Source organism: Tupaia chinensis, unplaced genomic scaffold (genome assembly GCF_000334495.1).
Source record: "Tupaia chinensis unplaced genomic scaffold, TupChi_1.0 Scaffold000099_1, whole genome shotgun sequence".
Taxonomy (NCBI): Eukaryota; Metazoa; Chordata; class Mammalia; order Scandentia; family Tupaiidae; genus Tupaia; species Tupaia belangeri.
In genome coordinates, this window is record NW_006159563.1 from 6,410,122 (window position 1) to 6,421,383 (window position 11,262).

General features: G+C 40.8%; 1 protein-coding gene and 2 non-coding genes across 4 annotated transcripts in view; all 3 read right to left on the reverse strand.

Annotated features, from left to right (window-relative positions):
• Positions 1-11,262, reverse strand: part of SCAMP1 (secretory carrier membrane protein 1) — an 82,234-nt gene that overhangs the window by 70,269 nt on the left and 703 nt on the right. The gene's annotated exons all lie outside the window — the stretch shown is intronic.
• Positions 1,840-1,943, reverse strand: LOC114006914 (U6 spliceosomal RNA). The gene has a single exon (XR_003548573.1). It is a non-coding gene; the product is annotated as a U6 spliceosomal RNA (small nuclear RNA).
• LOC114006915 (U6 spliceosomal RNA) lies at positions 2,827-2,930 on the reverse strand. The gene has a single exon (XR_003548574.1). It is a non-coding gene; the product is annotated as a U6 spliceosomal RNA (small nuclear RNA).

Below are 11,262 nucleotides of genomic sequence, written 5' to 3' on the forward strand. Positions count from 1 at the left end.
GGCGCCGCCCATAAAAAAAAAAAAAAAAAAAAAAAAAAAAAAAAGAAGACCTCTCCAAAAAAAAAACCAAAACAAACATGAACATCTAGAAAAATTACCAAGTGGTGGTAAATTATACTTAGAATACCAGCCCCTGACAATCACTGACCAACACTTCTGATGCTCTTTTTCCAATACCTACTGCCTTCATTGGCCACCACTCTCCACACGCTCCAAATTACCATGAGGATCTAACTGCCACTAGCATGTACACACCTCAGCACTGCTCACTGCCTCTTGGAGAAAGGGGAACTTGCAGAACTTCATGTGTATAATATCTCTATAATATGCATTATTTTCACTGTATTTGATGAGCAAAAATCTGATAGCTTCATATAGCACTTATTTTCAAGTATCTTATTTGTGTTTTCTTCTACTATCAGTCAAGTTAAAATTATTAGTGTAGGGGGCTGGCAGGTGGCATGGAAGTTAAGGTGCTGGACTCCTACATGGCTGACCATGGTTCGATGGTTCGAGTCCCAGACCTGGCAGCCTGGTTTCTCACTTTCCCTCTCTGTCTCTCTGATCAAATAAAAAACAAATGAGTAAATAAATAAGATGAATTAAATAATCTTTTTTAAAAAAAATTCTAAGTGTAGGTACAGCTGTGGTGGCACAAGTGGAAGAATTGCACTGCACAGTGGCTGAGGCCATATAGGTTGGGCCAGGCTTAGTTCCCAGCTGAACCTAAATGGGCCAGGTGCAGTGGCACGCACTGTGATTCTTGCTAACTCAGAGTTTGAAGCAGGAGGATCCTGACGTGACAAGACACTGTCAAAACCCCCACCCTTGGGACCAGCAGTTGGCATAATGGCTATGTCGCTGGACTCCCACGTAGTCGACTACAGATTGAGTCCCAGACCGAGTGGCTTAAACTCACGTTGGACGCGTGTGCATGCGTGCCCAAGATCCCGAGAGGAGAATGGTGGAGAAGGGATTGCGGCATGGCCATTCCCCCTGGGGGGTGATTTCTCGCTTTCTTTTTTTTTTTTTTTTTTTTTGGAGAGGTTTTTTGCTATAGGGCATGTGCACTCGCCAGAAAGACAAAGAGACGGAGAGACAGAAAGCGAGAAATCACCCCCCAGGGGGGATGGCCATGCCACAACCCCTTCTCCTCCATTCTCCTCTTGGGATCTTGGGCATGCACGCACACGTGCCCAGCGTGAGTTTAAGCCACCGGGTCTGGGACTCGAACCACAGTCAGCTACATGGGAGTTCAACGACATAGCCATTACACTAACTGCTGGTGTTCTCTCACTTTCTGTCTCTCTACCTCTCTCTGTCTTTCTGGTGAGTGCATGTGCCCTATAGCAAAAACCTCTAAAAACAAAAACAAAAAACCCTCCCTTTCTTACTCTCTCCTTTCAGCATGTTTTTTCCTTCTTTCTCTCTCATGCAAAAGAAGAAGAAGAAGAAGAAAAAGAAGAAGAAGAGTATAACTATTACAAATCTTCCTGATTGATCTCATCAACACGCAAAATGCACACCATTTTATAGTATATACTTATCCCTTCTTTTATGAGTTTGAAGTTCTAGTATTTTTCCTACATGAAAAGATATATTCTGTAATTCATCTGTATTTTGTAAAATTCATGAAAGTTTTTGTTGTTGTTGGTTTGTTTGTTTGTTTTTGTTGTTGTTTTAATTTTGCCACAGGGCACATGCCCTCACAGAAAGAGAGGGAAAGTGAGAAGCCATATGCATCCACCCCAGGGGGGATGGCCACACTGCAATCCCTTCTCCTCTGTTCTCCTCTTGGGATTTTGGGCACATGCACCAGGCATGTTTTGTCTTTTCTTTTTTAATATGGGCTGCACCATGAATTTGCGTGTCATCCCTGTGCAGGCGCCATGCTAATCCCTGGATCATTCCAATTTTAGTATATGTGCTGCCGAAGTGAGCACCAGGCGTGTTTTTTGTTTTTTGTTTTAAGAATTATTATTTTCTTTCTTACTTACTTTCTTACTTTCTTATTTTAATTTGACCAGAGAAGAACAGAGAGAGAGAGAGAAAGTGAGAAAGCAAGCCACCATATCTGGGACTTAAACCTCAGTTGGCCATGTGGAAGTCCAGTGTCTTGTCTATCATACCACTTGCTGGATCCTTATTTTAATTTTTAAAATAAGTTTCGAGGGAGCTTGGAGTGGAAGTAAGCCTCTATCAGATGTCTACTGGAAAAATTTGCAGATCTGCGGACTCAGATTCAGAGACTTATCAATGTTATTAAAGCAAGGGCAAGTCAGTCACTGGTGTGGTGGTTAATTAAGGTAGCTGGATCCCACATGGCCAACTGTGCAGCACAAGTCCCAAACATGGCAGCTTGGAAAACATACCGTGTCCATGTACATGCATGACCAAAATCCCAAGAGAAGGTTAGAGAAGAAGGGATTGTGGAGTGACTATCCCCCAGGGTATATTGCTTTTCTCTTGCTCACTTACGTTGCCTCTCTAGCTAGTGTATATACCCTATGACAAAACTTAAGAATAAATAGAATAAAGTAATTAAAAAAAAAGGAATGTGGCAGTGGCAAATGTGTTGGCCTCTTAATGTCCATTTCATTTGATGGCAGCACACAATCAGGCAGCTGGACGATGGACACCAAAGTAGAAGCCGGGACTCTTGGACTAAGGAGCTGTACAAAATTGCAGGATTAAACACCAGGCCAACTCGTGCTATGAATAGGAGTTATCCAATTGAGTGTGACATGTCAAAACTTTAGCCAGCATCCCATTATCCCATTGTGCATTTTCACTGTGGCTTTCTTTCTTTTCTTTTGCTTTCTTTTTTTTTTTTTTGGCTGCACCATGAATTTGCGTGTCATCCCTGTGCAGGCGCCATGCTAATCCCTGGATCATTCCAATTTTAGTATATGTGCTGCCGAAGTGAGCACCAGGCGTGTTTTTTGTTTTTTGTTTTAAGAATTATTATTTTCTTTCTTACTTACTTTCTTACTTTCTTATTTTAATTTGACCAGAGAAGAACAGAGAGAGAGAGAGAAAGTGAGAAAGCAAGCCACCATATCTGGGACTTAAACCTCAGTCGGTCATGTGGGAGTCCAGCACCCTTAACCACCATTCCACCTGCCAGCCCCTCAGGTGTGGTTTTTCAAGTCACAGGGTCTGGGACTCCAACCCTCACAGTCAGCCATGTGCAATTAGCCACCTCAATCACCATGTCAACAGCTGGCCCTGGATGTTTCTTTTAGGAAATTATTTATTTCAAGGAAAAGAAAAGTACTAAGTTGGTAACATGCATAATATGCTCATAGTTACTTCCAAAACAAGTATAAAACCTGTTCATACGCTGGTGATTTTTTGTCTGGTTTGGAGAGGATTTTGCTTTAGGGTGTGTGTGTGCTCGCTGGAGAGAGACAGAGACAGTGAGAGGGAAGTAACAAATCACCCCAGGGGGGATGGCCACACTGCAATCCCTTCTCCTCCATTCTCCTCTCAGGATCTTGGGCACGCACACACACGTGCCCAGTGTGAGTTTAAGCCACCAGGTCCAGGACTTGAACTGCAGTTTGACATGTGGGAGTCCAGTGACGTAATTGCTGCACCATCTGCTGGACCCTTTGGCTTTATTTTGCTTGAGTGCATGTGTGCTCACTGGAAAGATACAGACAGAAAGTGAGAAAGCATCCCCAGTGGGGATGGTCATGCAGCAATATCCTCTATTCCTCCTTCCAGGTGCATCCATGCCTCCATGTAGGACTGAGCTGCTTTAACTACCAATTTGGTGTGTGTGTGTGTGTGTGTGTGTGTGCATTAAAATAGTCTAGGACTTTAAAACAGTTGCAACGCTAGCTCTGGCAATTTTAGAAGCTGGTCAAGTTAATATATACTCTGGGAACACTCACCAGGTATTTGGGAGCCTTTTCTTCATGAAATATAAGGGTTTTTATAGATAAAATAGTTAATCTGTTTTGGAAGAACATAGATTAAGAAAGAATACTGAGAGTTTTTGACAAGTGTGCCAAGATCTTTCAATGCAGAAAGGACAGTCTTTTTTTTTTTTTTTTTTTTGTTTTTTGGCACTCACCAAAAAGACAGAGAGAGACAGAGAGACAGAAAGTGAGAAATCACCCCCCGGGGGGATGGCCATGCCGCAATCCCTTCTCCTCCATTCTCCTCTCGGGATCTTGGGCACATACGCACACGTGCCCAGCGTGAGTTTTAAGTCACTGGGTCCGAGACTCGAACTGTGTCGACTACGTGGGAGTCCAGCGACATAGCCATTACGCTAACTGCTGGTCCCTAAGGAGTCTTTTCAACAGATGGTGTTCAAACAACTGGACATCCACATACAGAGGATAGTTGGACCTTATCTCATACCGTGTACAGAAATTAACTCGGCATGAATCATAACCCTAAATGTAAGAGCCAGGACTATAAACTGTTAGAAGAAAACATAGGGATATTTTCATTACTTTGAATTTGGCAAAGGATTTTTAGAATGACACTAATGCACGAACAAAAAATAGATAATCTGGACTTGATCAAAATGTAAAACTCTTGGTTTTTTCTTTCTTTAATTTGCCAGGGAATGTTTGCACTTGCCAGAGAGAGAGAAGGAAAGTGAAAAAGTACCCTCTCTGGAGAGTGGACATGTGCAATCCCTTCTCCAATTCTCCTTTGGGGATTTTAGGCACACACACTCCCTGTGTGTTTTTCAAGCCTCCAGGCCTGGGACTCAAAATGCACAGTCAGCCACATGGGATTCACCCCGCCACCAGCTAGTCCTACAACTTTTGTGCTTTAAAGGACATTATCAACTAAAGACAACCCACAAAATGAGAGGAAATGTCTGCGAATCAAACCGGATAAAGGACTTTTACTCAGAATATATAAAAATCTCTTATAACTCAGGAATTAAAAAAGACAAATAGTTCAAAATAAAAGTATACTCTATTTAAATTGTTTAGAAATGGCCAACAATTCAGCATTCTCACTTGTGCTATCTTTTTATTATTTTTAAAAATTTGCTATAGGTCATATGCCCCTGTAGGAGCAGAATGAGGGAAGGGGATGGAGGAAGTAATAAAGCACTCCCTCTGGGGGGATGGCCATGCTGCAATCCCCTCTCCTCCATTCTCCTCTTGGGATTTTCTACACACATGCACACACCCAGTGTGGTTTTCAAGCTGCTGGGTCCAGGACTCCAAATCTCATAGTCAGTCACGTGGAATCCAGATGCCTTAACCGCCTCACCACCAGATGGCTCATGTGGTCTTTTATGTCACAGTAATTTCAGTAGCCTCCTAAGAGGTTAGTTGAAGTTGAAAATTAAAAAGCTTCTCATTAAATTGGGTCCCAGAATTCAAGGATGTTATTTATTCGTTTTAGTTTGCTCAGGCTATTAAAGCAAGTATCGTACAATGGACAATTTATAAACAATGGAAATGAACTGCTGGGAAAGTTAGGAAGGAAGTCCGAGATCTAGGTGTCAGCACATTTGGTATCTGATGAGGGCCTGTTTCTCACAGACAGCACCTCCTGTGTGTCCTCATACGGCAGAAGGCGGGGAGACTCCCGGGGGGCATTTATCCCATTCATGAGAGCAGATTTTAATAATCTAATCGCCTCCCAAAGACCCCCCTCCACCTTCTAAAATTATCACTTTAGTGATCAGGACTTTTTAAAATTTTTTATTTAGTTTTATTTATTGTTACTATTATTTTTTAATTTGACGAGAGAGAGAGAGAGATAAAGTGAGAAAGCAAGCTGCCAGGTCCGGAGCTTGAACTGCAGTCAGCCATTTTGTGTGTTGATGAGATCAATCAGGGCCTTAACCACCAAGTCACACCACCTCCTGGACCTGGTGATTAGGTTTTAATATGTGATTTTTGGGGGAATACAAAACGTTCAGACCATAGCACTACTTTCTTTTCATTGTTTTCATTTTGTAATATCAAGAATGTTACACACCTTCTTTCATCTACACCTGTGGTTATATTTATAAGTGGATGTTGTTCCTTGCCCATTTAAAATTCTGGGTCTGGCAGATGGCGTAATGGTTGTGTTGCTGGACTCCCACGTGGTTGCTTGTGGGTCGAGTCCTGGACCTAGCAGCTTCAAACTCACATTGTGCGCATGTGCAAGTGCACTCAAAATCCCAAGGACAGAAAAAGGACTGTGGCATGTCCCACCTGGGGGGTGATTTCTCACTCTCTCTCTGTCACCAGTGAGTGCACATGCACTAGAGCAAAAAATCACTCTAAAAATAAAATAAATAAATAAATAAAATTCTGAGTATGGAGATTGATAGTACTAGAAAGGGACAGACTATCTTTCCACATTACCCTGGGACATAGTGATCACAGTCTGTGTTATTTTACATTCATATCAACTTACATTCATGAAAAAGGAGTTCCAGCTCCCTTTTCCTTGGGTTAATATTTTAAAAAAACATGTATCAAGCTGTTTATTATATCTCATCAACTTAAGATACCATCTGTTGTAAGATGCACCACTATTTTACTTACCACCCTTTCAGTTATCTCTTTCTTTTCTTTTTTTTTTGGAGAGGTTTTCACTGTAGGGCGCGTGCGCTCGCCAGACAGACAGAGAGAGACAGAGAGACAGAAAGCGAGAAATCACCCCCCAGGGGGGATGGTCACGCCGCAATCCCTTCTCCTCCATTCTCCTCTCGGGATCTTGGGCACGCACGCACACGCGCCCGGCGTGAGTTTTAAGCCACCGGGTCCAGGACACGAACCACGATCAACTACGTGGGAGTCCAGCGACATAGCCATTACGCTAACTGCTGGTTCCCGCAGTTATCTTTTTCTATATAACAAGCCCAAAATACAGTGGCTTAAAATAACAGTTATTTGCTCACGATTCTGTTAACCGAGCTAGACTTGGTGGGGCAACACTTTTTTCTTCTAAATGTTCAGTCACCTAACAGCTTACCTGGAACTAAATGGTTTCAGATGCCCTTTCAGATGCCCTCAGTTGGCCTGGCCTTATGGCTAGTAGGATACATGGCCAAATGTAGTTCAAATCTCAGCTCCAGCAACTTGAAAAAAACCCCAGGCACATGGGTGTGCCTGGCCAAAATTCCAACAATAAGGAGAAATGGAGGAGAAGAGACGATGGTATGCCTTCTCTCTTTCCTCTCTCTGGTAAGCAGATGCACTCTCTAGCCATTAAAGAAGAAAAGAAAAGAAAAGAAAAGAAAAGAAAAGAAAAGAAAAGAAAAGAAAAGAAAAGAAAAGAAAAGAAAAGAAAAGAAAAGAAAAGAAAAGAAAAGAAAAGAAAAGAAAAGAAAAGAAAAGAAAAGAAAAGAAAAGAAAAGAAAAGAAAAGAAAAGAAAAGAAAAGAAAAGAAAAGAAAAGAAAAGAAAAGAAAAGAAAAGAAAAGAAAAGAAAAGAAAAGAAAAGAAAAGAAAAGAAAAGAAAAGAAAAGGAGGGAGGGGGAGAGAGAGAGACAACCAGGGAGTACATACAGTTTCACCGGCAATGGACAAGGACTCAGGAGAATTACACTCTAACACCAATTGTATACCATTACACATGAAGACAATGAGCAAGTTATCTTCTTTGAGCTCTGGGGATATTTTTGTTTTTGTTTTGTTTGCTTGTTTTGTTTTGTTTGTTTGTTTGTCCATAAAATGAAATCTGGCTAAATACATTTAATAAATATTTACCACCCCTGGCTTTGAAATTCTTATTTTCCTTCTATTTTAAAAATCCCATCAATTAAGAGGCCAGTAGGTTGCATGGTGATTAAAGCATTGGACTCCCACATGGGCAACCATGGTTCAAATCCTAGACCTGATGGCTTGAAAATCAAACTAGCTCTGTGTGTGTGTGTGTGTGTGTGCGCGCGCGTGCACTGCATGTACCCAAAAGAGGAGACTGGAGAAGGGATTGAGGTATGGCCACATCCCTCAGGAAGTGATTTCTCACTTTTCCCTCTCACTGTCTCTGTTTCTCTCTAGCAAGAGCCCACGTCCTATGGCAAAAACATGAAAAATAAATACATAAAATTACATTAATTTAAACATTAAATGTTATTTCCAAAATAAATTTACTACTCAAATCAATTATCATATTAATATGTAGCAGCACAGTAGAGGCATGAAGACTTTTTTGACTATCTAGTAATTTCTCCCTCCTATGAAAAAACTACATGCCATTCTGACAATGCTTCATATATTCTTACACTGACTTGCAAGAGCCTGTATGAACGACCTCTGCTGGTTATTGAACTTACTTTTCTCTCTCTCCATGTGTGTCTGTCTACATGTTAGACTCACATCCATAAGGATAGAGCTATTTATTCAGTATCATGTTGAATGAATGAATAAAAAGAGACATACAGCAATTGTTCAATACATATTGACTAAGTAGAAAATCTTCTTCTCTATCTTTAAGACCACTTTTTTTTTTTTTTTAAGTTTTTGCTATAGGGCACATGTACTTGCCAAAAGAGAAATCATTAACTCCCCAACCTCAGGAGGGATGGATATGCTTCAGTCCTTTCCCCTCTCAGGATTTTGGGCATGTACACGCAAGCATCCCACATGACTCTCAAGTTGCAGGGTCTGAGACTTGAGCCTTGCAGCCAGCCATGTTGGGTCTAGCATCTTAACCTGTATACCACGTGCTGGCCCAATGCCACATTTTAACCATTCAAGAGTAGATTCTCAGAAACTTCCGTATAATTAATCATCTATTTTCTTTCAGACTACTGTGGATTTCTAGTTACCCCAAATTCCTTTGATGTACAATAAACACCATTCAAATATTGTAAAACCCTTCACTGAGGCTAGCATAATGTCTAGAATAAAGCAAGGGCTCAAAAAAGGGAAAAAAAAAAAGAATTGAATTCAGTACCCAATTTTACAACAGTCAATGAAATCAAATAAATTACCTTGGTTATATTATCTAAGACTATATTCAGAAATTATTTTAATTATATAACTCAAATGAAGAAGTGTTACTAACATAGAAGGAAAAGAAATATTAAAGGGGAAAAAAAGCAATGGAAAACAAACAGGATTTAATTTTTTTTTTTGGAGAGGTTTTTGCTATAGGGCGCATGCGCTCACCAAAAAGACAGAGAGAGACAGAGAGACAGAAAGCAAGAAATCACCCCCCAGGGAGGATGGCCACACTGCTATCCCTTCTCCTCCATTCTCCTCTCAGGATCTTGGGCATACACGCACATGTGCCCGGCATGAGTTTAAGCCACCAGGTCTGGGACTCGAACCACGGTTGGCTACATGGGAGTTCAGCAACATAGCCATTACACTAACTGCTGGTCCCAAGGATTTAATTTTTTTTTTAATTATGATGTTATCAAATATGAAATATACATTTGAAAATAAAAACCTTATTTCCAAACATTGGAAATAACAGATTTGAAAAGAAAGATGATCATAAGATTACAAATATGAGTCTAGGAACTTTTTGATATAGGTAGAGAGCATGGGAAATATTATTTCAAAAATCACTATTACATAGAAGGAAGCAAAAGTGGGGACCAGCAGATGGCATAATGCTTACATCACTGGACTCCCACACAGTCGACTGCAGTTTGAGTCCTGGCCCTAGCAGCTTAAAACTCACATTGGGCACATGTGCATGTATGCCCAAAATCCGGAGAGGAGAATGGAGGAGACAGGATTGCAGCATGGCCATCCCCCTGGGGGAGGGGACAGTGATTTCTGGCTTTCTCCTGTTTCTCTCTGTCTCCAGCAAGCACATGTGCCCTATAAGCAAAAACCTCTCTATAAGAAAAAAGAAAGAAGCATAAGTAGGAAAAAAAAAAAAAAAAGCACTCTAAGATATAAAGCTTTTCTTGAGAAGAGGAAAGCCAGCTGGACACAAATGGAAAGGTAAAAGGTCAGACGCACTTATAGTGCCACACAGCCATCAAAAACAGAGCAAGAGCATAAGCAAACATATGCGTACAACCAAGCATTCTTTAGACCTAACCAGAAGCTTTTTATGAACTGGAATAACCACTGTCCTCTGAGTACATCCACTTACAAAAAATGAAAAACGTTTCTAATTGTATGACACAATGAATGAGTACTAAAAAATACTAGCAGGTTTAAATTACTACAGCAACCTTATGAATGTCAGAAGATGAAAGTGACATGGCAACATGAAGTGTCACGAAAGAGCAGTGTGAGCTAAGGAGACAATGTCTTGTAACCAGAGAACCAGTTAATATGAAACGAGCCATAAAATGAATGAGCAAATAGAAAATAAACAGCCAAAACGTCAGATGCTGAAAAAACAGAGTAACTTGATTTTTCTGCAACATAGAAGCAAGCTCATTCCTAACTGAAGGAAGACTTCTGGAAGGAAAAACATTATCCTCAAAATGTAACCATATCATCTGGGAAAAAACAAACAAACAAACAAAACCCTGAAAGTTAATAGGCCAGTTGTACTGAATTTTAAGTGACAGCAGATGAAATGGAATATGAGACTATCCCATATTTCTACAAAGTAAACCAAGTTGTCAATAACCAGGATCGTTCATTAAAATAATCCATCACGAAATGATCAGACTAATAATCAGAACAGGAATTTCTTCCTTTTTAACAATAGTAAAAAAAAAAAAATGTAAACTCAACAAACCAGAAACAACTTTATAACCACAAATTAGTTACTATTTCATTTTTGACTACAAATTAAAGTTACTGTTGCACATGACCAAGGGAAAATGAGAAACAAATGACTTCAACGACTGGAAACAAATTGCACGTGCTAAGCAGTTATGCTCATTAAGAGCTCCAGAGCTACTTTTAAAGAGAGAGTTATTATTCAGATGTTGCATTACTTCCAGCGCGGATAATGAACCAAGTCTTAGCCGCCTTTCTGGACCGGTTTCTGAGCCAAACCCTCCTGAAGCTGGGGTTAATAAGGTCGAGTCCGAGTGGGCAATGGTATCCTCACGCAGCCCTGGGAGCCGGTGACGCACGAGGAGCCTGGAACATATCCCACCGTCTCCCAGGCTAGGAGCACGCAGGTGGGAAGATGTCGTCCACGTGCACTATTGTTTTCCAGATAGGTTTATCTATTTTTAAATCCTGCCTTGTTATCACAACCCTCAACCTCAGCCTAATGGGGTGAGAGGGGATGGCAGCGCCGCTGGTGGTATCTGCGCGAAGCACAAGTTTAATACAGAAAAAAACACAGCCTCCCCCCCCACCACCCCCTTTTTTCCTTCTTTCTTTCTTTCTTTCTTTTTTTTTTTTTA